At 35.3% G+C, this 21,720-nt stretch overlaps 1 long non-coding RNA gene across 1 annotated transcript in view; it reads left to right on the plus strand.

Moving 5' to 3' along the window:
• Positions 1-14,143: 14,143 nt before the first annotated feature.
• The window catches only part of LOC122141239, an 81,241-nt gene continuing 73,664 nt past the window's right edge, over positions 14,144-21,720 (plus strand). Inside the window, exon 1 of the long non-coding RNA XR_006157620.1 lies at positions 14,144-14,234. This is a non-coding gene — a long non-coding RNA (uncharacterized LOC122141239). The remainder of the gene's footprint in view (positions 14,235-21,720) is intronic.

Consider the following 21,720-nt stretch of genomic DNA (forward strand, 5'->3'; position numbering starts at 1 on the left):
ATTTCACACCAACATACTCTTGTAATGGAAATTTTAACTATTTTTGGAAAACTGGTTGCCTATTTGTAATTTATTCAGACATTTTTACGATGTTTAGATTTTGGGTGGACCTTCATGTGAATTTTTTTCCCCTAGAAAATGTATATTTCCTTATAAATCAAAATCTTGACTTCCTAAATGTTTTCTGATGAGATTGAGATGATCAAACACTTGCATTCTCTTATAAGTTACGGTCTAAAAAATACACATAAAAAATTTCTAAGTTCTAAAGAAATCAAACATTGTTGGAATGTTTAACAATAAAATACTATTTCAGTCATTCTTCAGTCATTCTTCATACTTCATAATGTCATGCTTAATTCAATGTGTTACCTGACATATCTTTGTAACTGTGAAATTTACTAGTAATTTCTGATTGAAAATTGTTTCTATGCCAAACTTTTTTTCAGTTCATTTCATATAAACGCAACTGTTACACCTCAGTTATGGACTGTAGTGAAAATGACCTTTAGAGGTCTTAAGTATTAAACCAGAGGTTTGCCCAAAAATGAATTTTTTTCATCATTTAATTATCCTCATGTTGTTCCAAACCTGAATTTCTTTCTTCTGTTGAACACAAACATTTTTTGGTCCCCATTGACTTCTATAGTATTGTTTTTCCATATATAAGTAAATGGCCACCAGCAACTGTTTGGTTTCCAACATTTATTAAAATATCGTCGTTTGTGTTCAACAGAAGAAATAAACTCTTACAGGTCTGGAACAACTTGAGGGTGAGTAAATGATGACAGAATTGTAATTTTTGGGTGAGCTATCCCCCAATTTTACTGAAAGATTGTTGCGGTGGTTGTCTTGTTAATAGGCATATTGTTTTGAACTTTTGTAATTAAACTTTTGTCAGCATTTGTACTGGATTTTTTTTTTCTTTAGTGGAACCTCTGTAAAATATAATTAATTTATAATAAAAAAATAATAATTTAACTCAAAACAATATTTCATTTCTGTGTTTAATTATTCAATGTGTAGCCATGTAATCTGTACATTGATGATGTACAGTCAGTCTGTCATTATTGCAAAAGCAATAATAATAGGCTATGCATCCTGATGTGCCGGCCACTTACAAGGTGTAGAGAGCAGCTGCCACACAGAATATGTCAGATTCTTCCCCGTCACAGTTTAAAGAGCATTAGATTCCTGCGCTGTCGCTTTCTGACCTCACAGTAACACTGTCTTAATTTCCCCTCTCTGAAACAGTTAAGGATTGAGAGAGGAAACACTGAGGCACCTCTCCTGCTCCTCAACAGACAGGGGTGACATAACTAAAGAGGCATTAACACCCAATTGCGACATTGCTAAACAAACAACAGGGCCTTGGTGAGCATGGGAAAATAACATTATAGCCCGGGAGCAAATTGACAAGGAGAAAAAAAGAACAATTTGAGCCTTGTTTTGCTCACCCTATCTGCGTGGAACTGACAACTTTCTATCGTGTATACCAACTTTCCCAGGCAGGATTAGGTACATAAAAGACTGTTTTCTGGGGAGCATGGCCATAAATCAAGCTCTCCTGGGTCTTGCCTCTCTCTCACCTCTCACTTGTAGACAACACAAGTTGTGTCTGTTCTCAAGCAAGGCCAGGTCTTGAAGGCCTGTGGGACAACTGTGAGAGTAAATATTAACCTTCTCTGGACCAAAGCGCAAACATATTTGAAAAATCAGACCGGAGCTGGTTCATAAATCAGGATTTCGGTTGCATGGTAAGTTATTAGTTTACTTACTGTTTTAGAACTGGGGCTTAGCTGAGAAACCACATGAAAGTGCAACTGAAAATTTTTTAAACACTAAACTCTTTAAAAGCAATAAAATAATATATATATATTAAAGAAATTACATTATTTTTTATTGATTTAATTATTTCCGATTTTAAATTATTTTTACTTGGCATTGTGGCATTTAAAATAATAATAATAAAAAAGGATGTTGATAAAAAGAAACAAATTCTCCCAAACTTTGATGCACCTTCCTCCTTAAAGAGGATCAGTATCTTAAGAGTTTTCTTGAGATCTCATGCTGAAAAGACGCTGCCTGTCACTCAGATAATTCCCTCAGCTTCATTGTTCATTAAGCTTTGCTCTGGTTTCCTGCTGCTCTAGTGTGTGTGCTGTGGAGAGCGGCTCAATGGGGCCTCTTTGTAATCCTCTAAAATGGAAAATTCACAATTTGTAGCAATTTGTCTCACAGCAGCCCAGGCAGTTAAAAGAACCCTGATCCACTCCCCACCCAAGTAGCCAAGACTTTACATGCCTATTGGGAGTTAATATAATATAATATAATATAATATAATATAATATAATATAATATAATATAATATAATATAATATAATATAATATAATATAATAATATAATATAATATATTATATTATATTATATTATATTATATTATATTATATTATATTATATTAATTATTATATTATATTATATTATATTATATTATATTATATTATATTAATTACAAAATTTGAATTTATTTTTGTTTTATATTAAAATGAAAAATGAAAGTTTGTGTGTGCCAACTTGCACATCCCAAAATGAAAATAAAAGGCATTAAAAAATCACAAGTCAGCAGATCAGTCTTGTCAAGCATGTTCTGAAATGTGCATTTACTTTATTTTCTTGGCAAATCAGCTTTTATTTGTTTTACCTCTTTTATAGCAGTGGAGTTTATGGCTCTCAACCTAATTCCAGAGGCTGATATAACCAGAGTGAGGAGAGCAGTGCTGATATACTGGGTAGATTTGGAGATTGAAGCTCAGTAATGAGGTTTCCAGTAGCTAAAGAATTTTAAATTCTAAAAATGGGGGCAAATTAACTATTAAAATCCTGATTTTACAGATAATTTTATTAAAATCTTACCACATGCATGCACAATCTCAGGATACTTGCATACAAATCTGATTTGATGTTCAAAACTAGCATACAAATCTTTTTATTTTCATGTAACACTCAACAGTTCACTAAAACTGTGGATTATTTGATATATTGCAATATTAACAGCCCGCAGGTTCATGCACAATTGCTGAATCAGAAGGAGAAAACCCTTCCTATTGGTTTTTACATGACAGAATCCTTTCGGCAACCACTAAGAGACAGGGAACACATTTAAGAGCATGCAGAAATGTAAAACCACTGTGAAGAAGACAATCAATCTCACCTTGGCAGGCTCAATATATTTGACCCTGAAAGCGATAAAGTGTTTTAATAATTCAGTTTTCCTGAATTATCTGGCAGGGGTGTTTGTGCTGTACAGTTCCTCGCCCTCAACAATACAACAGGCAAGATGTCTTGTTATATATATGTTTCTCGAAGAGGTCACTCACTGGCACATTATAATAGCTCAGTAAAGTCGGGTGACCTCAAAGTCTCACCAATTTACAGCCAATGAGTTAAAGTGTGGCCAATCTAATTCTTAGGTATTTATGGAGTGGAAAGTGCAGCCCTGCTCTCAAAGTGAATTGAAGCCTTTCTTCTCTGTATGCTGCTCACCTGAATAAAATGATACTGAGATTCAGACTGATGACAGACGGATACAGAAAGGTAATATTATTAACATAATATTAATAATATAAAATATTAATGCTATATTAATCAATCAAATAATTAAAAACACAATTAAACTATGTGCATTTCATTATGTTTTTTTAATGATTAAAATGATAAACAATGTGTTTATCCATTTATAGGAAATAACACTAACTGAACCACAAAATGAAATGTATCGAAATCAAATGTGAGACTGGGAAACTCACACCTAAGTCCTAAAAAGCAACAATCCAGCTGTATAATTTGGAAAAACTATATATGAAATGTAAACAGTGCTGGTCAGCATGGGTTAAATAAATAACATGACGTAATTGCATAAGGAGGTCTTTTTTGTTGACCTAAATTTACACTTCACCTCATTAGCAACTGTGCTGAATGATGTGAGCAGGCCATTTCAGTAATGAAGCATTAAAAAAGACTTTCAATGATTTTTGGTCAAGCTGCCCAGCTAAAGGTACTGCTAAAGTATGTTATAGTGCTCACCAATGAAACCATCATGAAAAATCAATACGGACAATGGCTAAGGAAGTTCTTTCCGACATAAGCATCAGATATTTCTGATCCAAGATCTGTTCTTTCATTATAATATATAATATTGATAACCATAAATCATTTAAAGTGCATTGTAGTTGGTTTTAAGTTTAATTTTGCAGACTGCATTCAACATTTTAACTTTAATAAGCCGTTCATCTGTGGCTTTTATTGCATATTATTCCCCGTCTAATACATCTGTTAAGGTGTCTAATGTAATTGGATCCATTTTCAAGTTAAAACCCCAGTGCCACGTCAAGCCATTGGCAGACATTCACACAAAATAATTTGTTTCACCACCAGTAATTTTGTTTTGATTATTTTCTAGTTGGCTGTGATAATGTTTGGCATTTTGATATTTAAATGCGTATGTAATTGTTCCAGCCGTTGCATTTTGGGTCTGCCCTACCATCAAATCTCGCTTTTCTTTTTTTTTTTCTTTGTAAACCGGGCGAGCAAACAATCCAATCTCTTAACCGAACGAGAACCTTTTCCACGGTTTGATTGCAGCTACTCACACAAAAAGAAGAAAGAAACACTTCCATCTCAATTTATTTATTTATTCCCTCCTAAAGTGAGCCGTGTTGTTAAAAAATGGTTTTATATTAATTTCATGGATTATTTGCTCATTAGGCATTAATCATAGTGCCCCATCTGGATGGGACGGCCGTGACTACAGGAGAAACAGCTATTCTGATCTCAATTAGATTATGCCTCTCTTCTTAGGCTGCCCATAAATCATTCCCCCAAAGTGAAATTAACAGTTACTCGAGCGCATTAATAATCTGCGTCAGGCATAGGAGAAATTCAGCAACTGGAACCACCCGTCCCAGCCAATGGTGAAAACATCATTTTGTTTATGAAATATAAACATTCCACGGTGGGGTTCCTCCACAAATTCCTCCCCCTCCGTCCGTGACAGGGAAAAATGATGGTGTGCCGTGTGCCAGATGAGCAGTCACCCGGACACAGTGTGTATAGCCACACAGCTTGATCGTGCTCCAGATGGGCTTGTGGTGGTTTTCTACGCTGGCTTTACTGCAAACATATACTCTGCATATAATCTTAGATTGCTTTTTGATAGGATAGGAGGAAATGCATGAAGATGCGTGTTAAGGTTTAACGGGGTTGATTAATTTGAGACCTTTGTTTTTTTGTTTATGAACACATTATGGGCTTTTTCCTTTGGATATTAACACAATGCGTTTAAAACCTGAGTTTGCATTGCCAAATTATTGCAGTCAGAGTGCCATTATCATTAGGGTCAGTGAATAACATCTTATCTAGATATGGATCCATTAAAGCAATCCCAAATGAGCAGAATATTGACACAGCTAAATGGATGGGGTTCACTTACTTCTGTCCCCACGTGGCATGAAACATGTGTGGCGGGGGGACTGGATGATGTCCTACAAATTTCAGTCTCCTCTGAGGGTGTAAGCCATGGCCGGGCAGGACTCTTATTGCAGATATTGAGATATGGAGAGCAATCTTGATGATTACCTGAGTGAAAGCGCTGGGAATGAGTGATATATGAAGACCACTTAAAGCCTTTGTGTCTTGTACATTGCATCTTTGAGAGATTAGAAGTGTGACATTAAAATGGAAATCACTTCACTCAGGCATGACAAGGGACACTACGTGACCCCCGGCATCCCAGTGAGACTGGCGGCTGACCGAATGATCCTTCTGGGAGGGAGGCAGTCATGAAGCGTTCCTCAGGGAGAGGGGGAATAGGGCGGTGCGGAGGAGAAAGATTTTCTTCAGGGGGAGTAAACAAATCAGTCATCCTTCTGGGCCATTCTATGAATAGGGGGCCTTTTCTATTTTGAGTTATTTTGAATTTATTGTAATAAAGTAGCTTAATATACAGTTATGCTTCAGAAAAGTTACAAGGTCAAAGAGTTATATCTGAATTTTACATTTACATTCTATTTAATGTTTAAAGTTATAAATATGTACAGTATTTTATATATATATATAGTGATACATTACATTTATTACAGTTACTGTATTTTTGCTGATCTGTTATATATAAATAGAATATAGAAAAATATAGATAATAGAAAAAGATATACGGATAAGAGATATATATTGTATGTATATTGTTGGATGGATGGATGAATAATAATATATAAATATATTAATATATATGATAGCTTAATATACAATATATCTATCATTATATATACAGTTTGATGTATATTTAAAGTATGTTTATATATTTCTATTTTAAATTCATATCTACATTTTAAATATAATAAAAACTACACTTACTAATCTTACTGTACAACTAAAAAACAATAGTATATATTTTACTATATATTTTTAGATAGATAGATAGATAGATAGATAGATAGATAGATAGATAGATAGATAGATAGATAGATAGATAGATAGATGGATAAGTATTCCATTTTACTATTTTTATTTTATTATTTTTAAATGATTATAGTATTTGTCAGTTTGGTCATTTTTAATTAATATAATGGAATACTTTATAAAATGTAATACATCATTTTTTTTGTTGATGTTTCTAAAATTTGTAATGTGATCTACACTTTCTGTTCTTAAAGACATTAAGCAGACCCTATAGTGAAAAATAAATATACTAAAATGTATTTGAAATGCATTTAGTTCATGCTGAGTATACTACAAATACATTTACATATTTATGTGTTTAATAAAAATACCCTGCAATTGTTCCTTTGGTATACTAAACTTGTATACTTAAAGTCTGCTAAATTGGAACAACTAATTTTGCACTTAATGCACTTTAATTGTGTGAAAGTATAGTGCTGAAGTCCAACTAAAGATATACTGAAGTATATTTGATAATGCTAAAGTGGAACTTCTGCAAGAGTACTTCAGGTACAATGAAACACATTTTAGGATTAATATTAAAAATGTGCATTGTGCACAAGTAGTACTTCAAATAAAGTTTAAGTATAACTTTTATATTAATAAGTCTCAAGTTATATGTCAGTAAATATGTTAATAGATTTGATTTTGAATTATACTAAGTATGAAATAAATGTATTTTAAATATATGATTATAACACCATTTACTTTCAGGGTAAAAAAAAAACACCAGAGGAAAAAAAGCTATCTGAATAGCCTGCTCTACTCATGCTCATCTATAGCTTCATTTGAAAAACACTAATTTTTACCCAGCTGCAAATGAGAACACGTCCCTTTTGACACTCAGCCTGTTTCTCCATCCCACAGCCTCGTCTTGTTACACCGTTCAGGGAGCTAAACTGTGCCCTATACTAATCTCAGTTTGAAGAATGAATGAGGAGCGAGTGCATTGTCAGAAGTATATCAGTTGTAATGGCAGCCGTGAAAAGAGAGAGAGATGTAGAGCCTATATACAGGGCGGAGGTACGACAGATAAAGAAATAGATCTGGGGGCCGAGGAATTCCCCGAACTGCTCCGAAACCTCCTCTCACATCTGTCAGAACAAGCGGCACAAAGCGGCACGCCTGGTTCCTCTCACAAACGACCCAACACCACTATCTATAATTAATTACATCATTTACATTAGACTATTGACTAAATAAATACATAAATCACAGGGCCTCGAGTCAATAGATGCAGACATATTTAATCATGTTGTAAATAATGATCACTGTTCCCATAATGCAATAATTATTTTCAGCAGCTGACTGGAATTAATCTTGTGTCACTATGCCATCGGAGACATAGAGAGAGAGAGAGAAAGAGAGAGTGAGAGAAGATGATAAATACAACCTCATTTGGGAGGCTGCTGTGTGAATGACAGCAATAGAGAAAGTAGCATGTGAGAATCCCAGCTTGTCTCTTTATGTGGAGTGACAGGTGAAAAGCGGCTGTCTAGAAATGCACTGGATATTTGCTGTTTTGTTTATCAGCTGCTGGGCGGCGAATGAAAGAGGAGTAACATGTATTGCCTGTCCCTCCACCTTTTCATCTGCTGTTTAAATGGGCCAGGGGATTGGAGAGTGAAGTTTATTCCACCCATTCTCCCCGACAGTGGAACCATTTATAGCGGAGCATGAAGGAGACAGCCCTCTGTCACTGGAGACACTCCTTCAAATCAGGTCTGGAGATGGCTGCCTGTTTAGGTCACATTTAGCAATCTTGCTACTCCTCACAGGGCTCCACTGTTGCCTCTTTGTTTGAAAAGATTTTGTGTTGCCAAGCCTCATGGTTAAAGTGCAGTGGCTCTCCACTGGTTTTGCTACAGCACACAGATTAATATAGTACTGATCTTATATAGTACCAAAATGGCAATTGCACAACTAAAAAAAATTAAATGAGAATTAAAAAAAAACTTTTAGTAATGTTACAATGGACTGCATAAGCCAAATTAATACACTGTTGTTTAAAATCAATGTTTTTTTTGTTTTTTTTTTAAGTCTCTCACCAAGGCTACATTAAAATTAGAGTAAAAACAGTATGATTGTAATATATTATTACAATATAAATAACTGGGTAACAATTTACAATAGGTCACATTAGGTAATGTATAAAATAACATCAACTCTCAATGAGCAACACATTACAGTATTTGTTAATCTTTTTAACGTTCATTAACTGTTCACTTCTAGTTAATGTCAACTCACTTCCATTAAAAAATGTTAGCAGAGACACAACTTTTGATTTTAACAATCTATAAGTAAATGTAAAAAATTCACGTTAACTAAAATTAAGTTAAAATTAATAATAAAGTGTTTTCTATTTTAATATATTTTATTTATTTCTGTGATGGTAAAGCTGAAGCCATTATTCCAGTCTGCAGTGTCACGTGATCCTTCAGAAATCATTCTAATATGCTGATTTATTGCTCAAGAAATGTTTTTTTTATTAATATCCATGCTGAAAACAGTTTTGCTGCTTAATATTTTCTGGAAATTGTGATACTTTTTCCCTAGTATTTTCTGATGAATAATACAAAAAAATGTAAATAAATTTTGAAATGTCAAATTATAAATGTCTTTATATGTCTATCCTTGCAGACTATATGTATGTATATATGTGTATATATATATATATATATATATATATATATATATATATATATATATATAATAAAGGTAAAGTCTAGTAAATAAGAATAATTTTTACTTGACTCTACCGAAGTTCCTGGAATCCCTTTCCCAAACAATCAGATGGTCAGGTGGTCTTCCCCTGGCCTAAAATTCATAAAGTTCAAAGGTTAATGACTATGTGTTTACCATCTAACCTGTTATTTGATAAAGCGATCACAGGGTTTTTCCACCTTTATAAAGACATCCATTGTAGCAACAGGATGCTTGGAATGTGCTGTTGCACAAGGCTTTGTCAGACAGCAAGCACCCAAGTTGGATGGTGAGAACCACCAATATTTATTCATGATAAAGAGACAGCACTGGTGTGTTGGCACAGGCTACTTCATTTACATGCTGTTATAGACTGTTTGCCCCTGCCTGGGCACTCTGTCCATCACCAAATAGATGAACTTGTCTCTTTTTTTCCATTCCCCTGTCATCCTGCTTTTGTACAATGATGAAGCTTTAAAAATTATGTGGTACCTTTATTTAATTGCTATTATTTATTAAAGAAACTAATATCCTTGACCTTACTTACAATATTCATAGTGATAGTTTCAAGACCATACATTCCCTTTTTCTGTTCCTAGCTCCTCATGAGTTATGTGGGAACTGGCTATCACTCTCAACCTGGGTAATATATGTGTGACGTGTGTGTTTGTCTGTGTGTGTGTGCGAGTGAGTGAGAGTGTGATGTGTGTGTATATGTGGTGGCCTGAGGGTCTAATATCCAGCACTCAATCACCGGTGTTAAGAGGGAGGAGGGCAGAAGATAAGGCCAGCAGAGACTCATACCTCTGCACTCCCAAATGTATCGACCAGGAGATTCTTAAACGACAGCAAATGCAGTGCTTCTCACAGAAAGACGCTCGGTATCAGCTCCTTATCCACAATGCACAGCGCATAAAAAATCATCCGTTAGCAAACACTGCGTTAAAGCTAAACTAAAGCTGACTGAACACATTCAGACATCTTATTTCTTCCTCATGCTTTAGTTATCTCATTAGGCCCTTTCAATATTCATTAGTGCGATTTCCTTCTAATGGTTAAAAACAACATGAGATTTTACTGTAAAAAAATAAAAAATAAAAAAATTATATATATATATATATATATATATATATATATATATATATATATATATATATATATATATATATATATATATATATATATATATATATATATCATGTTGTAACATTGTAATTACCTGGTTTTATTTTGTTATTTTGAGTTAAATATTTTATGTAGCATAAGCGAATTAATCTGACTACATTTGATTATTTAGGTTAGGTGGAAAAGACAACTGTACTGTTTTCATTTTTATAATGTTTTTCACTTAACACTGAATAAATATTAATAGAGGTTAAACATAAGCCTACCCAATTTTGCAATTTGGCAATACTTTAATATGCGCATGGTTGATGAAGTGCATTTTACTTACACATCAAACACGTGGTTTGTGCTTTCTGCTTTCTGCTTAAATTTATTGCCATTTAAACATGACAAAAAGGCCGTGGAGGTGGTCATTACAATAATCCATCATGTCTGCAACTGCTGCTATCCAGCCTTGTGCTAAATTCAATCTAGGAAGGGTCAACACATCTTTTTTTTTTTCTTTTGCACATGGCCGAGTGCTGGCTTTTCTAAACCGTCATCATTTTACCTTTGTCAACAAAAGGGCATCGAAGGCAAATTAATACCAGAGAGTCAAGCCAACAACTTGGATTAAATATTAGCTGCTCTGAATAGATTTCAGACTTATTTACTATTTCAGTGACTTCCAAACTAAAAATCTGACATACATTCACAATCTGATTTAAAGCTGGAAATAGTTTTGTAAGTACATTTAATAAAATTAATTAAATAAAAACTTATATAAAATATTAATAAAAAAAAAACCTATATATAGCACCTACTGTGAATCTTAATTCCGCTTAATTTACAAACAGTACAAGCTGAATTGCTTCAGCTCACATGGTGATTTATGCACATGTGCCAGTCGAATCACATCCAAATCTATCCAGAGCTGATGTTGATGTGGATTACGCATTCTGCTGTAATGATTTCTGCTTGTTTCAAATGTCCCTAAAGCCTAATCAACCCACAGAAGGAGTAAATCAGTAGATCTCAACCCTTTGCCTCATTGATTACCCTCCTCGTGAAGCCCACCCAGTCCCCCGTTCTGCTGTCAATGTAGATCCACAAGGCATGAAAAAAGCCGGCCCATGAACAGGCTTTTATTTTGTATGTTTGTACTGAACAAGTATTGATCTTTGTGCAATGGCTTGACACAAGCAGGCTGTGCTTCAGAGTCGATTTCAAGCATAACCATGCTATATCAAATCCTGATATAGCCCCTCTGTATACAGACCCTCTCTCTCTTTCTCTCAAAATGACATGATTTTTCTTTGTTACCTCAGGTTTCGTTCAGGTTGAATTGACTTTTTGCTTTGTTCTGGTTTTGTCATGGTCGACTTGCCTGTGGAGATCTGTTTTGTGGGAAAAACAGACAAATGACTTTTCAGATTCTATGACTTTAACTGAGCTCAACGTTGAACTACATTACCTGAAATTATCCTCAGATGGTGTGGTGGTTTTATAGCAGTGGATCTCGGTTGGTTTTGTGTCATGATCTGGATTTTACATTGGACATCAAGTAGCAACCTAAGATAGTCAACAAAACAAAAAAATATGTGCATAATCAGCTATTTTTTAAATTACCACAAACCACACAGACCCAAGAAAATGCATAATTTTTCTATAGTAAGTTGGATTTTATCATGTGCATTCAGCATTATTTTCCTGTTGTCTATGACTGTTTAACTCAGTTTTGGGTCAGAACCATATGTTTTTATAGAACTAAACTTTAATTTGCAATTTTTATTATACTAGTTACATTTATAAATTCATATTTTATTTGCATGTATAAAAATCCATGTCATGTATTATGTATGTTGTCTGTGTACTTCTCCACAAGACACATCTTGTTTTGATTTATCAAATTCTTGAATTTATATATTAAGATGTGTCAAAAGAAAATGTTCAAACAAGACCGTACTTTCTCTGTTTGGTTCAGACAAAGATGTGTGGTTTGGAGGCTGTGGTTACACAGTGAAGAGGACAGACGCCATACCAGAGAGAAGACTCTGTTGACTCACAGCTGTTTAAATATGCCTGCTTCACTTCTAGAAGTGTTACATTATGCCTAAACTTCAGCCCAATACAATGCTGTTAAATGAAGAATGAAACAGTAACTCAATTAATGTCATCACAAAAATTTCTTACCAAAATCCTTTTTACAATCACTGCTCTGATCTGCATACTTACTTGTTCAGTCTTATTATATTCATGTCCAGGTATGACAAAAGTTAATCTTATTCTATAATATTATAGAGCTATTTTACTATATTATATCTTACAATGTATTTACATTACTTTTTTTCTGTCAATACTTTTTGTGTGTTGATGCTTAGAATCAAAATGTATTCATACAAAATGGTTGAAAATAAATTAGAATTGTTATTTGTTGCACTCTGATTTCTTACTTTTTAAATTGAAACAGATGTCTGAAAATATGCTGTTTTTGGTAAAAGTGCCTTATATTGAGATATATATACTGCTATATATCAATTGTATGGGCAGCAGTGGGATCATCCATATTGTCCTCTGGATGTCAGACGCTCTTCAACTAGATGCAAAGGTGCTGTGAGTAAACTCAATTTAATGTGCACTCCACTATTTGAAATACATAAATATGTCAAGTAAAGAGCCCTTAATAGACCTGTTTGGACCAGTGATTGCAGCAGTATTGTTTCCTACTGATTAGGACAAAAACATACCCCAAGGACCTCCCATCCCACTGCCATTTAATCAGCATTAGCTTCCTTTTACTTGCTGTTTAATCTGCTTTCAGTCCAGGTACTTTGAATAAATCAATAGGAATACATGATTGTCTAATGATTTTCGGAGGCCATCCCTTCGACCACTGCTGCATGATTTAGAATGACTAATTCCACTTTTTAACATTGATCCCGGCCCATGGAGGACATGCATCCTTGCTGAAGAGAGTCCTAGAGGGGGATGGGTCGGGGATGGCCAAGACGTATTAAAGGAATAATTGTATGGGTAATCAAAAAGCTTGAAAACCAAAGGTTTCATCCGATTACAGTTACAATCGCAAAGATATACCTTTACCTGCAGTGATTCAGTGCTTTCCACAAAGCAATTGAATCATCAATTGAAGACTTCACTTACGTGTGTCTAATTCCAAGCCTCTGCCTGTTGAAGCAAACAGCAGTGTGTCTCTTGTTGATGGACACCATAATCAGAGGGGAAGCTGATTAATTACAGAGTCGGCCACAGGGGCTTCGCTTCCTATAGGGGCCTCATTAGCTTTCTGCTGCCCTTTTAGACCAGCCAGGCTATAAAATCATTTTACTTAATGAACGTGATAAGATCTGCTCATTGCATTTTCAGAATAAATTTGTTTATTGTCTTGACAATGCTGATAATATGATAATAGAGAACCTACTTTGAAACTGTAAATCTAAATCTGAATCTACTTTTCAATGGGTATTTTTTAATTTAAAAAATAGGCTTCAGCTGTTTGATTATATATCTTATTTTATCACTTAATCAGAACTTATTTTTATATCTAAACTTAAAAACTGCATTATGTAAGTTAACTAGGCTATATCACTACTAAAGGTAAGACATATCCCACACTGGTGAATCATTTTTTGAATCAGTTCCTTTAAATGAACCGGATGAACGAACCGATTCACTAGAATTAAATTAGAGAGTGGACTGTTCAAGAGATTGTGTTTGATAATTACTTCCCTCTATAGTAGCACACTGTTAGTTACTGGAAAAAATTGTGTGCTTTGTAGTTAAGTTAGTAGCGACGCCTATTTAATTTCGCTCACGAGTTCGTATGTTTATATAATCCTTGAGGACGGTGCAGGTGAAGAGATTCGTTTTTTGGCGCGCGGGGGGAGGCACCGGAAGAACTATCACGGTAGTGAGGTAAGCGTCTGTTTATATACTGTTGCGTGGCGATTTCCAGTATTAGATGAACTAGCTCATCCCGAGATTCATGTTTGAGATACATGAACTGCATTTATAAGGTTTGTTCGGTATTTCAGCGTTGTCTGCAGGTGGTTTGACACCTGTGCTTATCCTCAGTTCGTGAGTATCCTATAGCGTGCGGATGTATCTAGTGTACTACTGACCTGCTGCCCGATAAATGAGCTTGTTTTGTTCATGAAGACCTCCCTCTGTGTGGTGACACTGGGAATATTAATGGGGATTCTCTGGCCATTTGTTGCTGTCTTTGTTAAAAACGATTCAGTTGGTTGTGGATTTGCCCTAAGAATAAGACAATGTAAATCTGTAAGGCCTGCATTAATAGACCTAAATCTAGTCTACGCATGTGCCTACTAACTAATATATACACATAAATTCATATGTATTTGTAAAATATAGGCCTACTAAAATAATACAACCTACTTAGCACATGGATGTGAAATGTTGAAAATTAAATAGCTTATTTTTTCTGTGTCTATCTATCTATCTATCTATCTTACAATTTTTATAAGGTAATTTTACATTAGCAAATATTAATAATTAAAAAAAATATCTATTTCAGTTAGCATGAATTAGATTTTTTTTATTCACTTTTTTATACATCACCACAGCTATTAATTCAACTTATTTTTCAATGCAAAAATATATTTTTTTCTCTGAATGTGCGAGACTTTCGATTCATTAGCCGATATAGATAAATATTAACTAGCAGAATAACAAAGGGGAGTAAATGGCAAAATTATTTGTGTTAAAAACAAGTGTTTATAATTGCAACAATGCATTACAATAATATAAGAAATACCAGTTTGCAATATCAAGAAGCCTTACAAGCTGTTTTGTACAGCTAAAAATAACTGGAAGCAAATGACACTGGAAGTCTTATACATTGAAGTTACAAAGGGCTGTGTCCACTCTTACATTAAAAATAAGGTGGATGATCACCATCACTTTTATTTTACAATAATGTATTCAGTCACTTGTCACAATCAACAGAATGCAGTCAAAACACAATATCATAAAACAAAAACATAAAACACAAAGTTGAAACAATGGTTAAACAGTCCTGCTCATTCACCCCATATTAATATGTAATATGTAATAATCATTCCATGTTTTTTTTGCATGGTTTTGAGTAGGTGCAGTATAGGCAAAGTGCATCTTCCACTGCCTAACAATGCAGCAGATCTCAGTGTAATCCCTCTCTTTGCATTTCCTAAGTGGCTAAAGACCAAACTAGTTAAAAGTCACTTCCTCTGACCCAGCCCCCTCAGCTCAAGCACGGCTTCTCTCTTTTCAACAGCACACCACAGCACTGCTGGTGTTTACCAAGAGAGTAAACAAAGCAAGTCACTGATGTCAGATTATGGAAAAGAATTGGGGTCGAATTAAAAGCAGCAGTCCTTATGCACAAAGCAGCCCAAAGTGGCCGGTTTCCAGAGTTTTTTTTTCCCTCCTCATTGACTCAGTGATAGTTTGTTTTCAGACGTGTTAGTGGGTTCGTGCCCCTGTTTATATATCTAAACCATGAACTTCAGGTTGGACGTAATGCTTTTGACAGGGATAGGCTGAGATCTCCCAAACAACTATGAATCTTAAGTTAGAGGAAAACATCTTTAGCTCTTTTCAGCCATTGGTTTTTAATCAAAATTACCTTGTAATTGGTGTGTTTGATGAAATTAGTTTGAATAAAATCAACCCCCATCCCCATCCTTAACAGGATTAAGTAGAATGAAAAGCAGCTTGGGAAAAGGGTTCATTCTAGAGTCCAGGCATGAGATATGGATGAAAATGCTATTTAAAAAAAGTAAATGAACAAAAAAAGTAGACTTGTTGGGAATGCAAATCACCCTCAATCCTATTTTATGCTAATAAAAGAATAGCAAAACATTTCAATGTATTCCTGTCTTGTTGTAGGCAGGCTAAGAGCTTCTAAATCCCTACCATTTACCAAATTAAACTAATTTAAAGTGCTTCCAAAAGGCACATCTGTAGGCTGACGTGGGTCCAAGCCTTTGAGAGTGGGCTTTCGCTAGGCATTCTACGTCCCATTGATCCTTGAATAGTCATGCCTGTCAGGCAGCCATATCAACCATTATCATTCTAATTTTACTGCCTTTCTTGGTCCCTAATCTAATTTGCAACGATGCCTGAGCATTTCGCGAGGCCACAGCACTTTCTTCAGAATTTCAACAAGGGCATTAAAGCCCCTCAATTTACATTAATGAAGTGCACATTTAATTAAGGGGGAAAAGAGGGGGAATGGAGGGTTCTTGAAGATCAGCAGTGACTTAAGGATGATCGGGTGTACAGGGTGGAAGATTCTCCCACAACCAGAAGGGTGTTCTGCTTTTGGGTCTGCTTGCTGAGCCACCTTTGAGTTTTTAGCAAATAACGATCATTGTCAAATCATCGGTGTTGCATTCTGAGAAATTCAGATGATTATTGTTTAATACTGTTGATAAGTGTTGGCTGTTTGTGGGGTTATATATAACATCTATTCGGTTACGTCTAGTATGGTTAATTATATGACTTTATGAAAGTAACCTGTTACTTTTTGGAGTTGCATCAGGGCCTAACAATATGGCTGTTTCTGCAGAGAAAAAAAATTATATACCCTATAGTTCAAAAGTTTGGGGTGTCTTTTATACTTTTATACCAAGACTGCATTTATTTGATTAAATATGCAGTAAAACAATTTAAGCATTTTTTTTATTTGAATATATTTTATAATCTAATTCATCATGCCAAAGTAGAATTTTCAGTCACATGATGATTTTGTGATCAAGAAACATTCTTATTATTATTATCAACATTAAAAACAGTTGTCCTGCTTAATATTTTCATGGAAACCATGATTTTTTTCATTCTTTGAGTAGAAAGTTCAGAAGAACAGCACTTATTTGAAAAATCTTCTGTAACTTATTAGTTTTAAGTGTCCTTTTATATCAGTTTAATGTGTCCTTGATGGAAAATGTACTAAGTACAAAAAAAAGATCCCAAAATTTTATACTACATCAGAAAAATATATTATTTACTACAAATCTTTTATTAGTTTTTTTTTAATTATAGCAACAACAACAATACAAATAATAAATTACACTGTCATTTTCAACAGAATTCATAGTGGCTTTTAAATAACATCACAAAAACCTCACAAATATTTAAATGTCCAAGACATTAAAATGCATGCATATTATGAATGAATGTAAATGTAGTTATATTTCAGTCATATGACTCAAAATTCTCTCACTTTGACCACAGATCACCATAGTTATTTCTGTGCCCTGTACATCATAATAGTAACGTTTTCAAATAATTTTTCTGTTTATGTAATTTTATTACTTGGATTTTTGATTGACACATACAGTACTATTGCAAACCTTTTTCTTCTAAATAGTCACATAGGTCTATACGATACACATTCAACACACAGAGTGATATTACTAAACAACATGACTTCCATTATAGTCTAAAGCTGTCTACGTTGCAAGTGGTGTCACATCTATGGGTGTAGTTATTGCATACAAACATGCCATTTTGTAGCAAATAATTTAGGGAATTGCTGAGGTAAGCATTCATCAACATTTCTCTATAATGCTTCTGTATGATGTCTCGCAAAAGATACAACATAATGCAATAATAACTTTTTGTTTATTATCAATGCACTAAGAAAAGCAGAAATTGAAAGTTTAGTCTTTCATTAATAAAAAAAGTGATTTCTCTGTCTCCTCAGTCGTTCTTCTCATTCTTCAGCACAGATATGCCTGAACCGGGTCTCTTCTCTTTTCACCGGCTCTGTGTTAGGAGGTTTTGCAGGAATAGGGGAGGTTGGCCAACAATGGTGACCCAGGCCTCTCAGAAAGGGGAAGGCCAGACTCAGTTTGGGTGGCACAGACAAAACATGTTTTCAGAGAGAGTCTCGGTCTCTGTGGAGGGACAGTGAGAGGGGGCGGAGTGGGTCCCAGTGAAACAATCTCGCTACTTTAATGTGAAAAGGCAAAGTTATAAATTCATCTATTTGCTCTCTCCTGACCCTGCCTTTCACTCAATCCCCTGCTGGGATGGCTGAGTCAGACACAATGCATTAGCCTGTCACAATATTGAGAAAAATTGAAACCAGGAAGAAAGACCACCAGATGCTTTATTGTCTTTGCAGTTTCCACATAATTAGCTGGGAAGAAAAGTCACTGGTCTGGTTGCAGTGCTCTGAATGAACTTGAGGACAGCTACACAACCCCCGGCTTCAGCAACAGAGTGGCTTTCCCTTCCCTTCTTTTTCCCTTCCTCTCCTCCTCCTGTTTCTTCAGGGCTCTCCCTCCCCTCAACACGGCAGCGCAAAGTTTAACTGTGCGTGACAGATGGCCGTGAAATTGGTTAACACACAGCACACCAGGCTGTCTTAAGACAATTCAGCTGCCCCACACTGACAAGCGGTGTAGCTGAACAGATTAGGAGAATCAATCCGTTAACACCTCGTGGCATTAAGTTGGGCTCGCTGCTCTAAAAACGCTCCTCAGGCAGTTTGTAAAAGTGCGTCATTTGTCATTATTTAAAATCCAATGTGGGCTACAATCAAAGAGGCATTAGACTGGCTTGATGATGCATAAGTGCCTTTTGATATGCCATAGAAAAGTCACTTCATTTTCGGTGCGTGCAGAATATAGTGAAACTCTGAAATGGAACGGGTTAATAGTTAATTATGCATCATTCAGTTAAATGATCAGTTATGGGTGACGTAGCTTAGTGTTAAAAAATCAGAGGTTTTCAGTTTAAATCTTGCATTTCTATGTGTATGAGACCAAAATAATTCATTTATGTAATTCTGATATTCACATTAATGTGCTGTTCGGCTGTGTGTGAAATATCAGAACAATGTTGGTGATTGGCCGATATTTCTTTGTCTGTACACAAATGGTAGTGTTCAATATTCAAGATATAATTATGCATGCTGTTACTCTTTAAAAACACTAATTTAATTGCATTGTTAAAAGTAATCTTTAGCAAATCTTAAAATGGATATCCATTTTTATACTGTACATTTATAATGTTGTGATGCCTAAACTGTTTTATTTTCATATGCAAAATAGTATACAGTGCAATTATCAGCTGTTTATTGGTTATGGGCCAGAACATTAAAATAGTGTTGTCAAAAGTACAGACTTCGGTACCAGTTGAAATTTAAATTTAAATTTAAAAATGTGTCGCTACCAGCATTTCCTGCTAGCATTTTGAGCACGTGAACACAATGGCCAATCAGAGGCGTTTAAGAATCTGCTCAACAGCTCTTAAAATGTTAGCAGGAAATTTTTCAAATTTAAGTTCCAACTGGTACTGAAGTTGGTACTTTTGACAAGACTCCATTAAAATATTTATCAGCTTATTCATATTGAATTTTACTATCTCAAATTTTTTGCTACAGCTTGAAATGCCAAAAACCCCCACAGACTGAACAAATTTGCTCACTCCTTTTTGATGTACATTTTCATAGTGTCCTTTCACTGGCCGCTTGAAATTTGTTTAAAAAGTAAAACTTGTTTCACTCATTTTTGCTCATCCCTGATTTTTTTTGCTACATTTTTTGAATGCAAAGGAGGAATGATAAATCAATATTTGCTCACTCAGTCTTTGATGTACATTTTCAGTGTGTCCTTACTCTGTTGGTCGCTTGCAATTCGTTTGAAATTACACTCTTGTTTCGCTTATAAGCTTCACCATCCCTTAGTCCCTCACAAAAGCACAGAGCTGGGAGGCAAAGGAAGTGAAGAGAAAAAGGCCACCTTCAGTCTATGTGTGCATGAATCGTAGAGATCCATTAAATCTATTTCACCAGCTTTCCTTGGTACTCCATGCATAAGCACCCAGCCTAAATTCCCCCCATAGTGACTCAGTGAAAGGGAGCAGGGATGAATAGCACACTTTATTGGAGCATGCCATGAGTGGTCAAACAGCAGTGGCGGCCCCATTCTTCGCCCCCTTCAGCCCATTATTAAAAAGGGCTTTACGGAGACTTGTAAAAGTGTTCTCTCCTCAGGGGGCCTGCATAATAAAAATCGAAGTCAAATTAAAGCCCCGTGGAGCAAAGAACTGTGGGTGGGCTTCCTCCAAGAAGCTGTGGTGATGTCCCATTCCCACCACTTGTGGCACGACCCCAGTCAGGCCACTTTTATGTGGCTGACAGCTTCATGAAGGACAAGAACACAGACTCGTACATGGCATGAAATCGGCCACAAAAGCCGAGTGAACGGATCAACAATTCCCAAGCAGGATGTGATCACAGAATAACTGGGCGGCAGCGGAAAAAAAAAGTCATCTCTACCTGGAAGGGATGCGTTTAGGACTCTCTTACGAGGCGGTGCAAAAGAGAGAGAGGCAGAGGGAGAATAGTAAATGAGTGGGTAGCCAGAGGAGGAGCAAATCTGTCCGATGGGTAGGGGGTGAAGTTTTTAAACAGGGTGCAAATGCCTGGTTTTGAGGCAAAGTCAATGAATAAATCAGGGCTTGGTAACAGTACTGGCATAATGGGTTGTGGAGGTTTTGAATATGTTAAAACGCCTTTTCACAGGGGAATGTAGGACTGGTCCTTTGCAGCTGTAACACTTTATGGACAATGACCACTCAACAGATGGGAGTCACGGGGAAAAAAGAGCTCAGTGTTCCTTAGCTAAGGAGAATTCCGCCCCCAAATCCCCTCAACCATCCCACTGATTTGGCTGTCTGCCCCCGCAGGTGTCCCGTGGCACAATAAAAATGGACTAAAATGTGCAAGTTGGTTTAGTCAAGTTGGTTTTGTTGCTAGCAAAGGCATTTTTTGAATTATAACAATAAAATTGGGCTGTATGATGTGTCTGTATACCATATCAGTTTTTTAAAGTTATCAGTGAAGGTTCATATTGAATTTTTAATTGCGCATGGCTATTTTTTTATTTATTTATTTTTTTTTTATATAATTTATTAAATGCAATTCAATACACTTTATTGTCCCCAATGGGGAAGTTTGTCTTGGACCCTGGAGCTGATCACTGATCAAGCATTACGTTACATAATAAGAAAACCCAAACAGACATAGACAAACCACAGTAACAACCATAACCAACAAAGTGTTACATGTAAAATTACATATTTAAAATTCTAATTGATGTCAGTACAAAAGATTTCTAAAAAGATTGTATCTGCACATGGGTAGCCTGTATCATCTACCAGAAGGAAGCAACTCATACTCAGAGTATAAGCTATTTGAGGGGTCAGAAAATATCTTAATAACTTAGTAACCGACTGCTCATAAGAGATTCCAGGTCCATATTCGCTTTTCCCTATAATTACCAGTGTCATCTTTACCAGACGTGCAAGTTTGGCTTTAGATTGGACTGTGATGTTACCAAAAAGTAATCAAGCTATTGTTTTATTGTATTATCATAATGTTGTTTTT

The sequence above is a fragment of the Cyprinus carpio genome, chromosome B21, assembly GCF_018340385.1.
Source record: "Cyprinus carpio isolate SPL01 chromosome B21, ASM1834038v1, whole genome shotgun sequence".
NCBI lineage: Eukaryota > Metazoa > Chordata > Actinopteri > Cypriniformes > Cyprinidae > Cyprinus > Cyprinus carpio.